This window comes from Tiliqua scincoides, chromosome 3 (genome assembly GCF_035046505.1).
Source record: "Tiliqua scincoides isolate rTilSci1 chromosome 3, rTilSci1.hap2, whole genome shotgun sequence".
Taxonomy (NCBI): Eukaryota; Metazoa; Chordata; class Lepidosauria; order Squamata; family Scincidae; genus Tiliqua; species Tiliqua scincoides.
In genome coordinates this window covers 100404792-100423424 of record NC_089823.1, presented here as the reverse complement: position 1 = coordinate 100423424, position 18633 = coordinate 100404792, and the positions used below count along the sequence as shown (strand labels likewise).

At 42.3% G+C, this 18633-nt stretch overlaps 1 protein-coding gene and 1 pseudogene across 3 annotated transcripts in view; both read right to left on the bottom strand.

Annotated features, from left to right (window-relative positions):
- The window catches only part of LOC136644003 (fibroblast growth factor 14), a 346427-nt gene that overhangs the window by 130747 nt on the left and 197047 nt on the right, over positions 1-18633 (bottom strand). The gene's annotated exons all lie outside the window — the stretch shown is intronic.
- Positions 15752-15869, bottom strand: LOC136646304 (5S ribosomal RNA; annotated as a pseudogene).

Genomic DNA, 18633 nt, shown 5'->3' with positions numbered 1-18633 from the left:
ACTGCATGGGTTGCTATATGAAGGACTGAAGCTACTATTAGGTGGAAGTGGTCTAGATCAGACTCCAACCAAGAAGCAAAATATCCTGGCCAATCTTTTACTGCTGGCCTGTGGCCAGAATTGTTTGTGTAAAAGCCAAAGGCCTGGCAGGTTTCCAGAATTTTTCAGTAAAAACACAGTTTAATTGAATACAAATCAACAGAGCCATTTGCACTTAGTATGCATGCTTAAACTGTGTAGCCAATGGATCTGCCTGAGGGTGCCAGTGTGCTGAGCTCTGCTCCAGTAACCATCTCACACACTGGTACAAATGACACTGCCAGATTGTCATTGCTTTCTATTAGTGGGATTGGAAGAGCATCAGCCCCCTCCCCTCCCCCGCTTCCCTCAGCACTGTGGCGAGCAATGATGGCAGTGTCACTGCAGAAAGAAGCTCGCTTCCATGAATGATTAGGATTGCTCTGCCTTCTTCTCCTTCTTGCCCATCTGGTAAGAAGGCCAGGTGGGCAAGAAGAGAAGGAGGTCAACCACCTCCATGCCCTTCAAAGTTCCTCTTCCTTCAAGGTTGTCCATCCATTGCTGCTTCCTGTCTTCTGCTTTCTGCCCAGCCCTGTTAAAACAAACAGGATGGGTAGAACATAGTGAGAGCCCACAGATCCAGGACCCCTTTTGTCCTGCATAGACAACAGAAAGACACTGTTGGTGTTATGAACCTTATTTAGCCACATATCTGAGAAGCTGTACTAGTTTGTTTAGACAAATTCACAGGCATATCAGTAGCTATTAGCTATGATACCTAAATAGAACTATCCTGCTCAGAACATATTTGCAAGTTTCCCAGAGACTTCTAGCTGATAGGAGACAAAATGCTAGACTAGATGGACCTTTGATTTAATAGAGCCTGGCAGCTATTATTTCTGTATCCTTACAGTAGGCTTTTGACATTTTCAATAATGGGAAGTCTAAATGCCACCAAAAAAAATCTCATTAAAAAGCTGAATGTTAAATCCTACTTGCCTTGTACTTCTGACAGGTAAAATCCAGGTCCCTGTATCTATATGAGGCCTTGCAGATTTAGATACAAGGCAAACCAATAATCCTGAAAAAATTAAGTTATTTTGATCTCTAAAGAACCCCTAAGGATTTTAAACCAGACAGTGTAGAGTTAGAGTTATTATACTGCTATAGGTCACTAATTCAGGCTTCTTTCACCTGTAATATAATTATTTGCAGAAATTATAAGTGAAATGCTCCAAGCAGAATTAGCTGGCTTTTGACACCAAAAGCCATCGGACTTAATGTAGAAAGTACCCACTTTCATTACTGCTCATCCAACAGCCCTCTTCTATATATTGGTGCAATTACCAGATTTGCCAGCAGTGGACACTGTTACATCAGTTATCTCAAAAACTGGAGGAAAGCCTGCAAATGCTCACATCATTTCCTGCCTTTGCTGCTTGCTGTGTTATAGGAAACTGTGCCAAAAGCAGCATGCATGATAAATAAAATGATCCTTAGATAGGACTTCCCATACATGTATGGCAGATAAAGATTTTGCTTTATTTGCTACTTAAAACAAAAGATACTGAGGAATATTTCAATATTGATGACACACAATTCCTTTACTAGGAGTAATGGGCAGCCCAGTCCTATCTGAGCTGTCAGTAGCATGGTACAGCAGCGCCAAAATGGCCACCACTGTATCCCATGGGGCCAAGGAGGCAGCCAGCAGGCTTCTTGAGGTAAGGGAACATTGGTAACCCCATGTCGGGCTCCGGCAGCCCCTACTCAGATCCCCTATACAACTAGGAGCTGGAGAACAGAAGCCAGTTCAGACAAACCCTCCATTGGCACAGAGGCCATATGCTTGACTTTCCTCTTACTCCAGTTTCAGAATTCCTTATAAACCTAAATCTTTGAACTTTACATTGTTCAGCTGAGTATGAAAATGTTCCTCCAGAATTGTCAATTTGACTCTTAATAAAAAAACAGGAAAAAAATTGTTTTGAAAAGCTCAGAGTGTTGTATGCTACCAGTTGTCACTTGTTGCAAGATGCTCAGAGTTCCTGGCACAACTTGAATGCATATTGTGATGAAAATCCCCAATTTTTTGCTTAATTTTTCACTTGTTTCAAACCTTTCTAGTACCCCAGAGGCTTTTATGAGCCTTTGCATCCTATAGGGGTTGCTAAGTCATTCAAAGCCAGCAGCCATGTTTACCCCATTGTGTTGTTGTTTATTGTTTGGCCAGTTTCTTAACTTGGCTTGGAGCCAGCTCATTGTACTATGAAGACCACCTGATTTCCAAGGGTGGGAAAGAATGGAACATTCACAAACACATGTGACCAACCCCTCCCCAAGTAATCAGTCCCACAAGTAAAGCACCCACAGGCTACATAAAGCAGGGTCACACACAGTCCTGTGTGCATTTTCCCAGCTTCAAAGCTGGAAGCATCTCAAGCTTCACAGGGAATCATCTGCTCACCTTCTTGCAAGTGTGAGGGTCAGGACCAGGATACCAGAACAGCATAAGTAAGTAGGGAAAGAAAAGTACCTAGACAAGTTGTATCTATTTCATTTGCCATTTGTATGTTTATAGCTTTGTGCCAACCTTTGCTACCCCCTTTTCTCCTTTTGCTAGTTCATCAGTGCCATGTTTTTATCCCATGCATCCTCTGCCTTCCTTTATATTTATGAATAATTCTGTACTTGTTGTGACAGTATAGGCAACTTTTTTTTCAAAGTGACTTATGCCCCAACACTATGGGCCTGCTTCGTCCCTTCTATTGTTTCAATTCTGCAGCCTTTTAACAAACTTAGGGAACAATCCTAACCCCTTATGTCAGTGCTTTCCAGCACTGACACAAGGCCAATGCTGCTCTGAGGTAAGGGAACAAACATTCCCTTACTTTGAAGAGGCCTCTGTGAGTGACACCCAACTGCAGGATGCAGTACATGTCCCATTGACACTGCTATGCCAGTGCTGGAAAACACTGGCATAAGGGGTTAGGATTGTGCCCTTAGTTTTACTGCTTACCTGTTTGTTCACAGTTCACTTCAACGGGAATGTTGCTATGTCTACTAGACTGCCCACATTCTGCTATTGGTTGGTTTTAAGGGGACCCGCCCCAGATTTTGATTTTCTCTGATCTGCTGAGAACACACTGACTCAGTTTTCCCAGACTGACTCTTTAGTCAGCCTGGGCTCTCCAGTTTTGGGTGATGGCAGCACTCAAACCCAAACCACTTATTCTCAGTCTACTTCCAGTTAACACAGTAAAAAGGGTGAAGCAGTGAGGTGGGTGCTGTTGCTAACCACTAGGCACAGTGACCTTTATGCCCTCTGCCTTTCTTTATACTTATGAATAATTCTGTACTTGTTGTGACAGTATAGGCCAATTTTTTTTCACTTATGGTCCAACATAATGAGCTTTCTGCATCACTGGAACTCATGTTCTAGCAGTGCAGCTCACTTTATGGTGGTCGCAAAACACCACATAGAGAATCTTGGCCATGGCAGTGAAGTGAAAGGCAGCAGCCAGGTACCTGTGGTTGCTGTGGGAATATTGTGCCAGTAAGGTGGCATGGGGGCGCGTGGAACAGGACGGGATGGGGTATATTAAGAGTGTGAAGGGGATGGATATCAACAGCAGTTCTGCTGATATCCTATCCCCATTCCCAGACTTGATCCACCTATCCAGGCCCATTTGGACTTGAACCAGCAAAATTGCTGGTACAGGTCCAAGTATACCCATCAGAGCAGGAGGTGTACAACTCAGGGGTAGGCTGCTATCTTGAGAAGACCTCTTGGATGCCCCCCCCCCACTCCACAGAATGAGACACATGCTCCAGTGGCACATCTGCATGGGTGGGGGGGGGTGGCTGGTTTGGACTGGGCGGTAACACAATGGAACTTCTTTCTGAGTAGGAAGGAAATACTTGCATAGGATTCTGCTGTTATTGAATCTTGACCTGTAGTTTTCCATCAAAATGTCTTTCAAAACATGGCAAAATTGAAGCCTCGTTTTCCACATAATTTTCCCCACTGCCTTAACAATAAGTGTTTCTGCCAAAGTAATAAGATATCAAACAGAGTCAAAGTAATACATTTCTTTCTTTTATAGCAATAATGTTCAGGAAAGAAGCTGGCCTACATCCATATGCATTCATCTGCTAGAAACTGCTATGTAGAGTAACCCTCTCGTTTTCTCTCTCTTTTTCTTCCACATTTTCAGGATAAGTTAGAGGCTAATAGCACAAAAGGGAATTTTTCACCAATTATCTACACTCAGATTTATATAAGCAGCGATTACAGGTTCTCCTTAGTTCAGGGTGTCCAGCTTGTTTCAAACAATGGGACGAATAGCATTCATGGTACCTGCTGAGGGTCAAGAAGCGATAGCAAGGCTTGATATCATTAAGAAGGTGATGACCAGAAATAATAAGCACTTTTCCCCTTACTTAGGAACATATTAGCAGCAAATGACAGAAGAGAAAATGTGCAAATCTTGATCATATTTTCAAGATATGAGAGAGTCTGATTACACTCCTGCACTGTTATTGCACTGGAATGCACTGCTGAAAGGGTGGCCCACACAATAACTGGGCTATCCAAGTGCTTCCACAGCTTCTCCCTTTCTCACTCTTCTTGGTCTGCTTCTTCCTCCAAAGGCCTCCTTTTGCTCTCCCTCCCAGTGCCTGGCAGAAGCAGTGCTGCTGAAAGGGAAGTGCCGGGAGAGCTCAATTGTTGTGTGGGTAGCCCTTTCAGCAGTGACAACTGAACAGAAGCAGCACTGCTGAACAGATGACCCACATGATAACTGGCCATTCCCAGTGCCCCCCTTTCAGCAGTGCCACTTTTGCCAGTGCCTCATTTTGCAGCTCAGCAGCTGAGAGTGGCTGATGATCCTGCTGGGAGAGCCTGATTATCATAGGGGCCGGATAAAAAGCTTCTGCATGGTGTACAGGCCCATAGGCCTTATATCTTTGACATTCCTGGTTTACACTGTTTCCTTTAAACATTCAGAAGCAGCAATACAAGATGCAGCTTTACTTGCAATACTACCATCTCAATGCTTCAGACTTTCAGCATCACTTCACATGATCCAGGACTCTTTGCATATCAATCTTTAAAAGAGTATCTGCCTCTCTGGCAACCACTCCCAAAGTTTCAGTTTCCAAAAAGCACAGTTATCACTGGGACAAACCACTCAGGAAACTACAAGAACCGTGAAAGATGCTCCTCCAGGAAGAAGCTCCTTCCATATGATAATGTCTAGTTTTCTCTGTTGGTTGTCTCCCAGGGGGAGGGGGGAACCTGCAGCTAAACCAGCAACATGCACAGAAATAATACGTACTAGAAAACCATGACAAACAGGAGGGCTCTACTGAACATGTGCGACTTCCGGAAGTTTCTTCCTCCTCCTTTTCTACATTTAAAGGGCCATACACCGGAGTTTCAGGAGAAAGACTGGGCACGGAGGAGAGCACATTGATTTTTTAAGAACTTTATTATCCCAATGTCATCTCATCACACACCTGTCTTCATAGAACAAAATTATTGAATCTTTAAATATTTAAAATCCATACACCAATGAAAATGTTTGATCTGTTAAGTGTACAATAATCTTTTCTGGCATTAAATTATTTACCCTAACCACGCTGGGCCTATCATCCTGCCACTCCTGCTCCCCTTCCCAACCTCTGCATTTCTCAGTGCAGTGTGAACAATTAGCAGTCAAGCCTGTATTAATGACAGTTGTGCATTAATGTGCCCTGCTTCTTATCAGAGAGGAGGAATAAAAGCTCAATGGTAGAGCATGTTCTGCATGCAGAAGGTCCCCAGCTCACACCCCATACTTTCAGCTAAAAGATCAGGGAGTAGCTGTGGTGAGCCACCCAGCCTGGGGCCCTGGAGAGGTGCTGCCAGCCAGGATGAACAATGCTGGTCTCTTATGAATCAGTCTAATTTATTATAAGGCCAATCCTATACGTTTCATATGGTGCTGCTTCTCCACCAACCTTCAGAAAATCAGACCTCACTTAGCAAGAGATAACACATGTCCAGGAGGTTTCAAACCACATTTCTCAATTAATTCCTAGCAGCATGAGTAACTGCAAAGTGACAAAGTGGCTGCTTTCATTTTCTTTATTTGTCATGTCTGTATCCTGCAGGCAACCCAAGGAGTTCAAAGCAGTGCTCACAACAATTCCGGGACTGTGATGTTGATTAGGGTGAGAGATTGCAACTTGCCCAAGGTCACCAAGTGGGTTTCACAGCTGAGCCAGGATTTGAACTGGAAGTTTCTTCTCTTTCTCTCCAGCCCACATCAAGCCTGGGAGAAACGCACCCTGAAGGAGTGAGCAGGGTCCCAGTCCCCTTGTCCACACTCTCCTTTCTAGTCTAAAGACTAGACTCTCTTCTGCTGGCCTTTTATACAAATGGATCAGACACAGGGGCAACAAATATGGCTGCCAGTTCAAATCAAGTCTGGCCCACAAATAACTAAAGGTGATGACACTGCTGGCTTTCTCTCTGCTCAAGGAGTGAGCAGGGTCTGGCAAGAAATTGCTTTTCTTTGTGGGAACTGAGCCTGAAAAGCTGGAACTTCCTATTGCCCAAGGAAGAGAAAGCCAAAGACAGTCTAACTAGAATAAGTTTTTGTACATTTATGGCTCAATATTTCACACATTTATGGCTCACTGAATTTGACTGTGCACTTCATTCAGAAAAAATTTAAAGCTTCAGGCTCTGGGTTCATTGAGTACTTCCACTGGGGATGTGGTACTGCCTCTTTGTACTTCCACTATGAGAATACAAATTGTCCATTATGAGGATGTGGGAGTAAGAAGAAGCAAGTATTAATGTGATCTTACTTTGGGGGGGGGGATTTGAAACTAAGCAAACAACATACAATTAAGCCTAAATGGCTACAATACTATATGCCCTATGGGGGCAGGGAAAGGTGATTTGGACCCTGCTCCCTTCCCTACACTTTCAATGTGATAGGCAGCTTCCCCACTCTGCGCTGCTTCTGTTCGTAATGGTTGCTCTATTTATTCATTTCAAAGAGAAACAGTGCAGAGCAGAGAGACTGCCTGTTGTGCTTGCCATATGGAAGGGAAAGGGGGACTGGCATCCATCTCCCTCCCCCTTCTGCCATGATAGATTCCCATGGTACAGGAGTATGTGAGAGTGTGCAGAGGCAGCCTTCAGGGTGCAACTCAGGCATCATGGGGACAAGTACCACCCCAAATTCTGGTGAGACTCAATTCAAAGCAAATGTGAGCATATTAATCCAAACACGTGCTTCCAAATTTAAACTGTCCATTATCTAATCCTAAAGAACACGAAATAAACAGGGAAGAAAGACGTTTATAAAGGAAACCCTGAAAGAAAGTAAAGAACTTTCTGTACAGGGAACTGTACAGGGACCATGAAGCGATGAGAACATTGCCATAGCTGATTTCTGTCTAACTCTCCCACCTTGCCTTATAATAACACAAATACTTCAAGGGACACAGTGAAGCTTGAAGGGCTATTTAGCATCAGCCTCAGGCAGGAACCGAAATTGAATTTCCATAAAATTGATGGCGCCTCCTTTGACTAGTCTTTACAACAGAGTAAATGCTGCTCCTGTATTATAGCATGATTAGACATTTTCTAGTTGTCGCTACTATGGTTTGTTTTCATTTAGAAGAGCCTTTTTTGCTTCAAATTCTTTTTGTTTGTTCTGCATGATTATGCAGTAATCATGTTAGCTCTATACTGCATGAATAGTTAAATACAAACAATAGAACATTTGGTCACCATTTTATTTTCTGGTAGGGTATCTGTGTCATTGGCAAGTTGTGTGAAATGTAGAAGCTCAACAGTTTGACCAGAATGGAGGGGCAATGATGGAATAAGCTTTACCTGTTTAATTTCCAGCTGTTTTACAGCTGTTAAGAGGCACAGTAGCCCTACGGGGGGGGGGAAGGTAGAAATAGTATTTCATTTATTTTTTTGCTGTGGAGCATTCATGGGTCTACTTACACTGAAGTCAACAAAATGATAGTGTAATTTGTTTCAAATTGCTGATTCCTATTAACATAGTTTCATTTGGTAAATATATCACACCGTTTTTTAACTCCTGCTTTAAAATATGTGCAATTATGAAAATTGCTAGGTTGAAAGTGAATTTTATAAAGACCTATTTTGAAAAAAGAAGTTATACATAAATTGCTCCACTTGATCGTATTTGGTTATTTATCCATTTGTGTTTCTAATGGCCCAATCCTCTTAGGTCTAGACTTAGGCCACTCGAACAAGTGTTCCAGTGGCCTAAGTCCCTTTATGACTGTCACAAAATATGACATGCCAGATAGCTCAGCCTGGTCGCCACTGCAAATGCCGAGCAACTATGTCTGTGCACCAGTGGCCAAAGGATGCCTGCCCGTGCCAATAAGTCAGGGGAGGAGGAAGAAAAGTAGGAAGCGAGTGGAATGGGGTGGGGAGGAACATGGCAGAAATAAGGCAGGGAGAAGAGCAGATCAAGGTCAGAAAAGGGGCAGCATCAGTGACAGCAGCACATGCCAATATCCTATCCTCCTTCCTGGTTCTAATCCCCTGACCCAGATCAATGCAGACTTGCACCAGCAATTTAGCTGGCTCGGGTTTGAGTAGACCCTGTGGGCTGATGCAGGGATTAACCCAGGGCAAGGGAATAAATGTTCCCTTACACCAAGTGGGCCTCCAGGGCCTAAAACTCCACCATGGGATACAGCTCACATCACGATGGTGCAGCTGAATCACTGTGCAGGGAGCTGTATTGGACTGGGCTGTAAGATGTACAGTGTGGGATATGCACATATTTAGAGGACCTGGCTGTCCGTAAGTTCTAAACTCTGTGTTGTTTTGCATGCTAGCAGCAAGTGCCTCTTGCCTGAGCTGCATAAGTTGGTTATTTCTTCAGCACAGAGCTGAAAAATTCAAAGAAGAGACAGAACCTGAACAGTAGCTGAAGAAAAGATGGAAAGCAAGCTGGAATGGTGCAAAATGATGTGGAATTTATTGGAAAAATATATAATACTGGTGTCTTTAAAAAATCATACCATTTTAAGCTGTAGGAGAAGTTCTTTTTCTGCCCTGATGAAGGTACTCCTACTGAAACATGTTGGGCATTCTAAAATGATGCATTTTTCTAATACGTTCCTCATCAATCTGCACCTTACATGACCAATCCTAGCCAACATTCCAGCACTGATGCAGCTATGCCAACAGGGAGTGCATGACATCCTGTGGTGGTGTGGCAGTCCCAGAGGCCTCCTCAAGAGGTTGCATTGTGGCTGCATCAGCCCTGGAAAGTTAGATAAGTTTGGGCCCTTCCTCTTTTTCCCAGATTTCTCTTGTGCCCTCAACATAAATGTGCTGTTGAAGGTGACTGCCAAAGGGCTTTGTCAATTTAGCACTCACTTAGCTAAGCTTGACTACTCTTTTGATTTGGAGTAAGGGAGCCTGCAGCATATTGTCTACATACAGTAAGTGCTCATCCATGCATATTTGGAAGTAAGCCCCACCAAATAAAATGGGGCTGAATTCATGAATGCCTAACAACTGGCCTCTCTGGCCTATTAAGCACACTTTTGTAGCTAACCCCCTTCAATTTTAGCTCTAGTAAACATGCACGTTCCACTTTCTCTTGGAGATTCTAAGCCTGTTTAATTCTCCCTTTCCCCAACATTTGATGTAGATAAAATGAGTGCTAATTAAAAGATTATGCATCATAGTTGTTATCCTCTGATTTTTGCAGCGCCATGACTATTCAAACATAACTGATGCAGATAAGCTGCTAAACTTTCAGTGGGTATAATTTAATTTCATGTGTTTTGGCTGTTGTCATTTCTCTTGCATGAGAGATGATAGGAGCCTTGAAATGTCTCTTCCCATATATTTCATTTCTCATCCTGTCACCTGTGGTTCACCATTCTGACATGCAAAACTTAAAAAAAGAAAAAGAAATGAATCACAATTCTAGTAACCATCTCACCAGTAAACAACATAGAAGAGCTGACAGTACATGCTAGAGAGGTACAATCTTTCATAGTTTTCATACATCACTATTAATGAGCCATTGACAGGCTGGTTTGCTGTATGCCTCAGCAGAACATTATCTGCTGCATTAGATAATTGAGGTCTACAGGTTAATTTGGGTAGGCAGCACATATTGTATCAAGGCTCTGTCTATCTTCAGACTTCACTTTAGCCATACACATAAGTGGAGATGGAGCACTGGTCTAGTTCATTGCTGCTTCATGGCAGGAAAGCTGGCATAAAGAAGGGCGGGGTATGATGTTGCTCTTTTCTACAAACCTGCTCTCCCCACACCAAATATAAACTCATATGTTTCATACTTTTCATCTATATTTATAAACTGCCTAACAGAACTAGCATTGGATTTCCAAGGTTTCAGACACAGTGTCCTGCCCAGGACAGAAACTGGGGCCCTTTAGGCAAAGCATGTGCTCTATCAGCATATTTTCATAAGCTCATGGGAATGGCCTGCTCTTGCAGCTAAATCTGTGCAAAGGGTTGCACCAACTCTTTCTATATCTCCAGAAGCAAACATCTGATGTGGATACACTGAGCATTATTGTCTACCAGTATATAGAGGCTCTGCAGCAAAAAGTCACATGTGCAGGATGTAAACTGCTGCCTTCTTGCCTGGGACCAAGTGAAGACAATGACTCCTAGTCAACCGTCCTGCTGAGATTGACATGTGCTCCTAAACTGGGTAGCCAAGTACCTGTCTAGATAATGGAATAGAGTGGCCAGGTGGTTTTCCCTCATCCAATTGCATGACCCCATGACATAACCAACCGTGGATTCCGAAGGTCAAGCATGTTTTTTTGACGTTGGTTGCCTCAAGGAAAGCATCTGCATGTGGCTAAGGTCTCACAACCCTCCCGAGGATTAGGGAGATATGATAGACTCTTCCACTGACTTTGGAATTAGTACCAGGTAAGGAACAGTACGATTGAGATGGATTTGGGAATCACTTTTAACTTTGCCTGTAATTGCCTGCTGGTGGTTTTTGCTAAGGTCTACACCTTTTGCTAAGATCTATACATTGTCCAACCCTATTTGCTTTATTCTTTTCTCCTACGATTACCCTAACCATCACCCCTTTCTTTTGAGTTTTAATAAATATTCTGATTCCATGCCTGCCTACTCCATGTTTACTGGTAATTGAATGGGCTGTTCCATGCCTGACATCACTCATTTTCACTACTATGATTTGTTTTTTAAACAGAATTGCTAGTCTCTATGCTCTCCTGGGATGGGAATTCCTCTTCAGATGAACAGGGTCTGACAGCCTCTCTCCCCTGGTCTTCCCAATCTGAGATGATGGCAGTGGATGTCTACCAGTTTCCATTCCATTTAGCCACTGATCTAGAAAATCGGTGAAGCAGAGCAGAAGAAGGGGTATGCTTAGCACAAACTACTAGGTTCTATGCCCCTTGATCAGCCTTCAGCTTCCCTGACAACAGTGAAAGAACAAACGTTTTACACAAAGAAAGTGCCAGGGGCCCTTTAGGCAAAATAATCAGGCAAAAGAATTATTTTGTTAAAGAATCAGGCAGCAGGGCTGGGAAAAGACCTGCTTCAGAACCCTGAAAAGCAACTGCCAATCAAAGTAGGTGCTAGCCCAATCCTAACCAAATCCCTCCTCCGATGATGCAGTTACAACACCAAATCACGTGTTGCATCCAAGGGTGGACAGTCCTTGAGATCTTCTCCAGGTAATTTATTTCCTTGCTCAGGGTAAACCTTTGCTGCCCAAATGGGTCTATTTCGATCTGCTCTGGAGTTTTTGCTGGTGCAAGTTCAAGTGGACCCGGGAAGGTGCATCAAGGGTGGAAGGCAAGTAGGTGGCACCATTACACCAATACTGTCCCCTTCCCAGCCTTGATTCACTCCCTCCCCACCCATATCTCTGCCCCATTCCTCCCCACCCTGTTCTGCCCACCCAGTCCCTTCTTTCCTGCCCCCTTCACTGACATACTAGTGCCAGGTCTTCTGCATACAGGCTGCTGGAATACAGTTTTGATGGCATGGTCTGCTCAGTGGTGTGTTGTGACAGACGTAAAACATGCTGCATCACCAGAATATGAGTTCTGCCAGTTCAGTAACCTGATAGGATTGGGCCTTGAGAGTAGGTAAGATTACTAAGTGAGATGTATTAATGGTCTGGTTCAGTATATGCCAGCTTCATGTGTTTAATATAAATTAGACAAAATTCATAAAAGGAGCTCAATGAAAATACTTCAAATACACAATATTCTGAATTATTTAGGCTAAATAATCTTTCATGTAATTAAACAAAGCGTCTTGTGGCACCTAATGAATTTATCATGGCATAAATTCTGGAAAACTTGAGCCAACTTCATCAGATGCAATTAAATTGGAAACACTATCATCATTACTTTAAAATGATTCACTCCTGAATTAAACATTCAAAACTATTTAAGGAAAGACAAAAAGCTAGCAAAAGGCATAATAAATTATTGCATCAGATTTCCTAAGCATTCAATCACAATAATGCTCCATTTCTTGAGGTCTGAAAATTTCAATAATTTGATTAGATAGTTCTTTGTCAATTTGCTAAGTGAACAGAGATTATGAAACCTATTCTTCAAACATGATGAGCTGACCAGACATCCTAATCCAGGAAATAGCTGTTGACGGCATCAGTTTGTGTGTGTCTTTGTGTGAGAAAGAGAGAGTGCAAGACAGAGAATGAAAATGGAGAATAAAAGAAATGGACTGTCAACCAGAATTAGAGTTAATCTAATTTTCTCTCCTCTCTCAGATGCTAACTTGATTTTCATTTACTTTCTTCCAGAATTAATAAGGAAAGGCTATTCTGCCTGAAATGTGAACAGCTTCCATTATTTGTGCTTTCAAACTCCCTGTGAGGGTGAAATGCATTGAGGTTTGACATTAAAATGAGCTGCACACTGAGTGCACTCAGAACTAACTATGAGATCTGGCAAAACAACACAACAACATGTCAGTTGGAGCATGTTTAGCTATTTCCCAGCTGCCAGAATGATACCCACAGGGACACAGTGTCTCGGGCTGCTATGATCTAAACAAGAAAGGGAAACATAATACTTTATTTTAGACTACTTGGAGGACTGTAGTCCAAACTGCATGAAAAACTGCCAGGTGGTCTGACCTCAACCACAAAATCTCTGCACACTTTCCATTATTCAAACAACATTTATACTAAGGGAAGTGCCACAAAGCAGAGCATTTTTGGAAAAAATTTTATCAGCAACAGAAATGTGAGCAGTCTTCATAGATTGCTGTTGAGTGACACAAGTGTTTGCCTATTCAAGAAGCATTGCCCTCTCTCTAATTTGGCATAATTTCAATTGGTTGCCAATGGAAATTTTCTTTTTCTCTCGTGAATAGTTTGCATGGGGCATCATCAGGGTCAGAACCAAAGCAGGGGCCACGTGTTAAAGCCCTCCTGTGATTTCCTCCATTTGCATATCTCTAGAATGCTAGTAAAGAAAAAGAATAAAAACCAGATCAACTCATGTGTTCCATGTAGTCTGACATTCTACTAGTCTTGCTACCTCTTTTTTTTCTGCTTCAGCTCCTTTGCCCTGAACAGCAGTCTGATACATAGAAAGTAAGGTAAAGCTTTTCCCATCCCTTCTCATAGTTTACTTTCTTAATTTCTGCTAATGTTCGGCAGCAGTACTGGGAAATTATCTGTCAGCATTCTACCCCCAGATCTCCTTTCCTTGGGGTGTGGATGTATTCAAGGGCCTGATCCAATACCATAACAAAAACCAGGTGCTTTATTTTTTGGTGCCACAGAAAAACCAGAGAAGAATTCTTCATCTGAAACTAGGAACAACACATATCTCTTATGTGACCTGAAAGCTACTGAGCATAGTTGGTGTGATCAAGTCTACCTTTCTACAGAATAAAGTCCATAATTCAAAATGTGAATTACCTTTTTCAGACAATTCTACTAGCTAATCAATTCTACCATCTATAGTACGCAAGTTTTAGTTCAATAACAATTGACCAATACTGGCATTGAGATTGCTTACCTATCTTAATTCACACCAGACTGTCTTGCCCAAGCCCCTTAGGAACTCATCTTATCTACTCCATTCTCAGAAAACCAACCCTTCCCATTTTTGCAACCTTATAGACAACCAAGGGCACAATCCTAACCAGGTCTACTCAGAAGTAAGTCCTATTTTGTTCAATGGGGTTTACTCAGGAAAATGTGGTTAGGATTGCAGCCCAAGTCCCTTGAAGTTACTCAAAGAAGTCCCAAAGCAGCATTCAGCATAGCCTCATCCTTTCTGAACTCTTCCCCCATGTGGAAAACACATTGGGAGCCAAGGAAAGAAGAAAGGGCACCAATAATATAGTTGACAGTGTCAGGCAGTCAGTAAGCTACATGGGTCAGCAAGCCCTGCAAATGACTTAGAGCCCAATCCTGAGCTGCTCAGGGAGCACGGCTGCAGCGGCCTCCTGTGCACCCAAGGCAGCCGTGGGCAGTACTTTTGTCCACTTCCCCCGAGTAAAGGGAGTAGCCCCGTAATGGGGCTACTCGATTCAGTGCCGACCAAAATGTTGGCAGAGAGCTAAAAGCCTTTGTATCAGGCAGTGAGCCCAACACGCTCAGGATCCGATGGAGCATTGCTCCACCAGTCCCACCTCCTTCCCTCCCCACTCCCTCCCTCCCAGCATGCCTCCCCCCACCTCCCGTCACGCCTCTTCCCCGCCCTTCGCCCAACTCTCCCCTCCCCAAACACCTCCTCCCCACCTCCCCCCACACCCCCACTTTCCTCTCCGCTGCTTGGGGGCTCGCCTGGTATTAGGGTTCGCAAACGTGCCTTATATTTGCGACAGTGCACGCCAGTGGTAAGCCAGCGCGTGGAGCTCAGGATTCGGCTCTTTATGATTGCAAATAATAACAGACAAACATTAATACTAGAAGAAAGCAATGCTTTCTCTCCAAAATCAGAAGAACAGATTTCTGAAACTTGGTTGGGATTACTCAACAATGATGGAAAAACATTCTGCCCAGTAAATGGTTACACAGAATACATTAAAACTTTGTGCATCTTGTCATTGCATGGTACAACAGAGTATAAACCATTTAACAGGTCAAAAATGAACAGACAGGAGGTGCTATAACAATAGAGTAGTTTAAAATCTCCATTGTCTCACCTTAAGAAGTCACAATGCTGTAAAGTAAATGTTCTACCTCTGATTATTTCAATTGGTTCAGGACATTTTTGTATTGAATGAATGTGCACATTGTGCTATTCAACACTGAGTTTAGGAAATAAAGCAAAGCGATCCATAATTGGCACACAAATAAATTATACTGGTTCCTTCAGAGATTTTTTTACAACATATGTTGGATAAAAACCAAGCTTCAAATTATAATGAAATATGACTCACAATGTAAGTATTCATGGAATGTGCATATGTTGAAATCTGTCATTCAAAATGCTTATGTTTGTTTAACTCATGTATATATTTTCTGCAGACTATTAATTTCAATCAAAACATAAATGGTAAGAACTTCTGTTTCTACAAGAGTAAGTGTTCACTGCCTCTTCCTCCCCATTTCTCTATGGAATGACAGTATTTAATAGTTCTAGATAAAAAGAAGGATGTTAAACCTTGAATGGCTGGCAACCTTCAGTCTCGAAAGACTATGGTATAGGCCTATAGCACCCGGTATTCCCAGGCGGTCTCCCATCCAAGTACTAACCAGGCCTGACCCTGCTTAGCTTCTGAGTTCAGATGAGATCGGGGATGTGCAGGGTCCATCACTATTTAAAAATCATTCACCATTTAAAAAATGAGAACTGATCAAATGAGAACTACTAAATGAGAAATGACATGAAGGATGCACTGAGGAATGAAACCCCTTGAGGGTCTTGATGAAAAGGCTAGGAACGGAAAGCAGTGCTTTGTGGCCTGAATTAGTTCATTTAGGGCCCAATCCTACTCAACATTCCAGAGCTGATGCAGCTGTGCCAATGGAGCATATGCTGAATCCTGCAGTCATGGAGGCCTCCTCAAGGTGAGAAAACATTTGTTCCCTTATCTCAGGGCTGCATTGCGGCTGCATCAGCGCTCAAAATTTGGATAGGACTGGGCCCTTAAAGAGCTAAGTATAACCCTAATGATGCTTATCTAGAATCATGTTACACAGACGCTGCGGGATGTGTAGGAACAATATGGGATGGGTTCAAAATGGAGATTAGAACTGACTCAAAGGTGAGTCAGGTGACTGAAATGGAAAAGGAATTCCTGATCTTACCCTTTAGGTAACAGGAAGCAATGGTGGTGGAGGCTGGGGGTGCCTTAGTCAGCACCAATAGCTGGCACTAGGTTCCTGGAGGTCCATTGTTCTGAACTGAATTCTCCCATGATCCCTACTGAGTACTGCTGCCAGTACTGAGGATTGAAGAGTTGGCCTTGCCAAAAGGGCTCATGGGTATGCTTCTCAGGCTATACTCAACCTGACCAGCAATGTTCAGATATATGGCTGGTAACTGGATAGTTGCTTCTGCTAATTTTATCAGCTTAGGCAGGAGCAACCATTTAATTAAGAACTGTGGGCTTTCACTGTGCTATTTTGACACTTCCCTTCCTCTCCACCACCACCAACTATTACCTAAAAGGAGAGAATTTCTTTCCCCTTAACTGGCATACTGGCCATCACTTCTGGTAAGCTTGTTTGGTTGCATAGATGTAACTTACAGAAGAGTAATGGCTGAGAACAGGAATGTGCAAAATTCATCCCTCAGTTTCCACAGACATTTCCGCCCACCCACACACTGGAAACACAAGTTAGGGACCCTTATCTGCAAAACCAGATATACCATTTTTGCAAAGTTGAATCAAAGTATGTGATGCACAAACTGCAAGTGGCTTACTTCACATCTTATTTGCCATTCAAAGCAAAGATAGCAGCATAAAGCACATATGAATCACTGATTCATACCCCCAAATTACTATTCCCCCAATTTCTGATTATAATATTTTCACATCTGCTGCCTGATTGCATATCACTCTGCAACAGTGAATTGATGGCCTCTGCATGAGAAGCCGATATAAGTTACGGATATTTACATTTCTAATAGAGGACTCTGTCAACTAGTCTGGATGTCTAGGGTGGGTGGGCAGAGTTGCTGCCTTCTAAAGCCAAAAGTTTACTTTTCTAGTACCAGAACGATCTTTGCAATTTATTTCTTAAATGTCAATTGGCAGAATCCGGCCCAGCCAACATCTTTGGCCTACACAAACATATAGAAGAAAAATAGTGATGCCTTTTTAACATGGAAGACATGAACACTGGGGTTTTAAAGTTTTTTAATAAATGAGGCATATAGACTATTTATAGTATGTTTAAACACAATATACATGAGATGTTTAGCCTCCCATTACCATAGAAACAGTTTGTATCCATGAATATGTATTTCAGTGTATGCAAGCTTCCAACCACCATCTGGCACTGGAAGATTGGTTGTTTCAGTAGAAATTTTGCTGAGAAGTAAAAATAGGTACAGTAGACTTATTTTAAGAGAAAAAACAGAACTTCTGTTCCAGTTATTATTATTAAGAATGTTTATATACTGAATTCCTACAAAACAAATTCACAAAGTAGATTTTCTGCAAAGTAAATGGACAAAAACTGGAGTGAGTCAGCACTTAAGGTGGCAAAGTCAGACTGCTGTATTTTAAAAGGTTAATCTTGTAAGCATTGATTGAACACTTGTGTAAAATCATTCCTTTTCATTGATTTTTAAAAGATATCCTTTCACTAGATGTTTGGTTTTAGTGACTGTGTTATTAATTGTAAGGGACTTTTACAAGTGATATTTTAAAAAGGTGTTTGCATTTCTGTTTCTATAATTTCCAGTTTTTACAAGACCAATCATAAATCAAACCAAAAATAAAATGGAATTGCTTTTAAAAGGCAAAATGTTTTAGGTTTGTTATTTGCCATTAGCAAACAAACTGTTAATCTTTGGTTAATCTTCGGTTTGATTCAAAATTTTGGATTTTACTAAATAAATGGAACCACTTATCATGACTTTCCTCCCCCCCCCCCCCAAGATAACAGAAGAGAAAGATAATGACCAGGGAGATACTAGAACAATACTAAAGCAACTCTGAAGTACAATTACCAAATTAGCACCCACTCCTATGCATTTCCCCACCACAGCATGTAGCTGTACCAAAACTATGCTGCATGCTATGGTGGTGGGGGGGGGGGTTGGGAGGGGAAAGGGAAACTATTTTCCCTTACCCCTTGGTAAGCCCTGTGACTGTCAGTGGTCTCCTTGGACCTATGCCAGATCTTTAGCAGTTTAAGTCTGATGAGATAAAGGGAGAGTGTCAGTTCACTCCAGAGAGGATAGTATCTGCTGCAATTTGCCTATGCCAGGAGCCACCCCGTTCACCTACAACTTGTCCTTTGCTATATGCAAACTGAGCTGCACTCTGATAATTGAACCCTGCATTTAACAGCTATTTCGACCCTCTGGAGAGCCATAGCAATCACCAGGTAAGTTAAAAAAAAAAAATCCTTC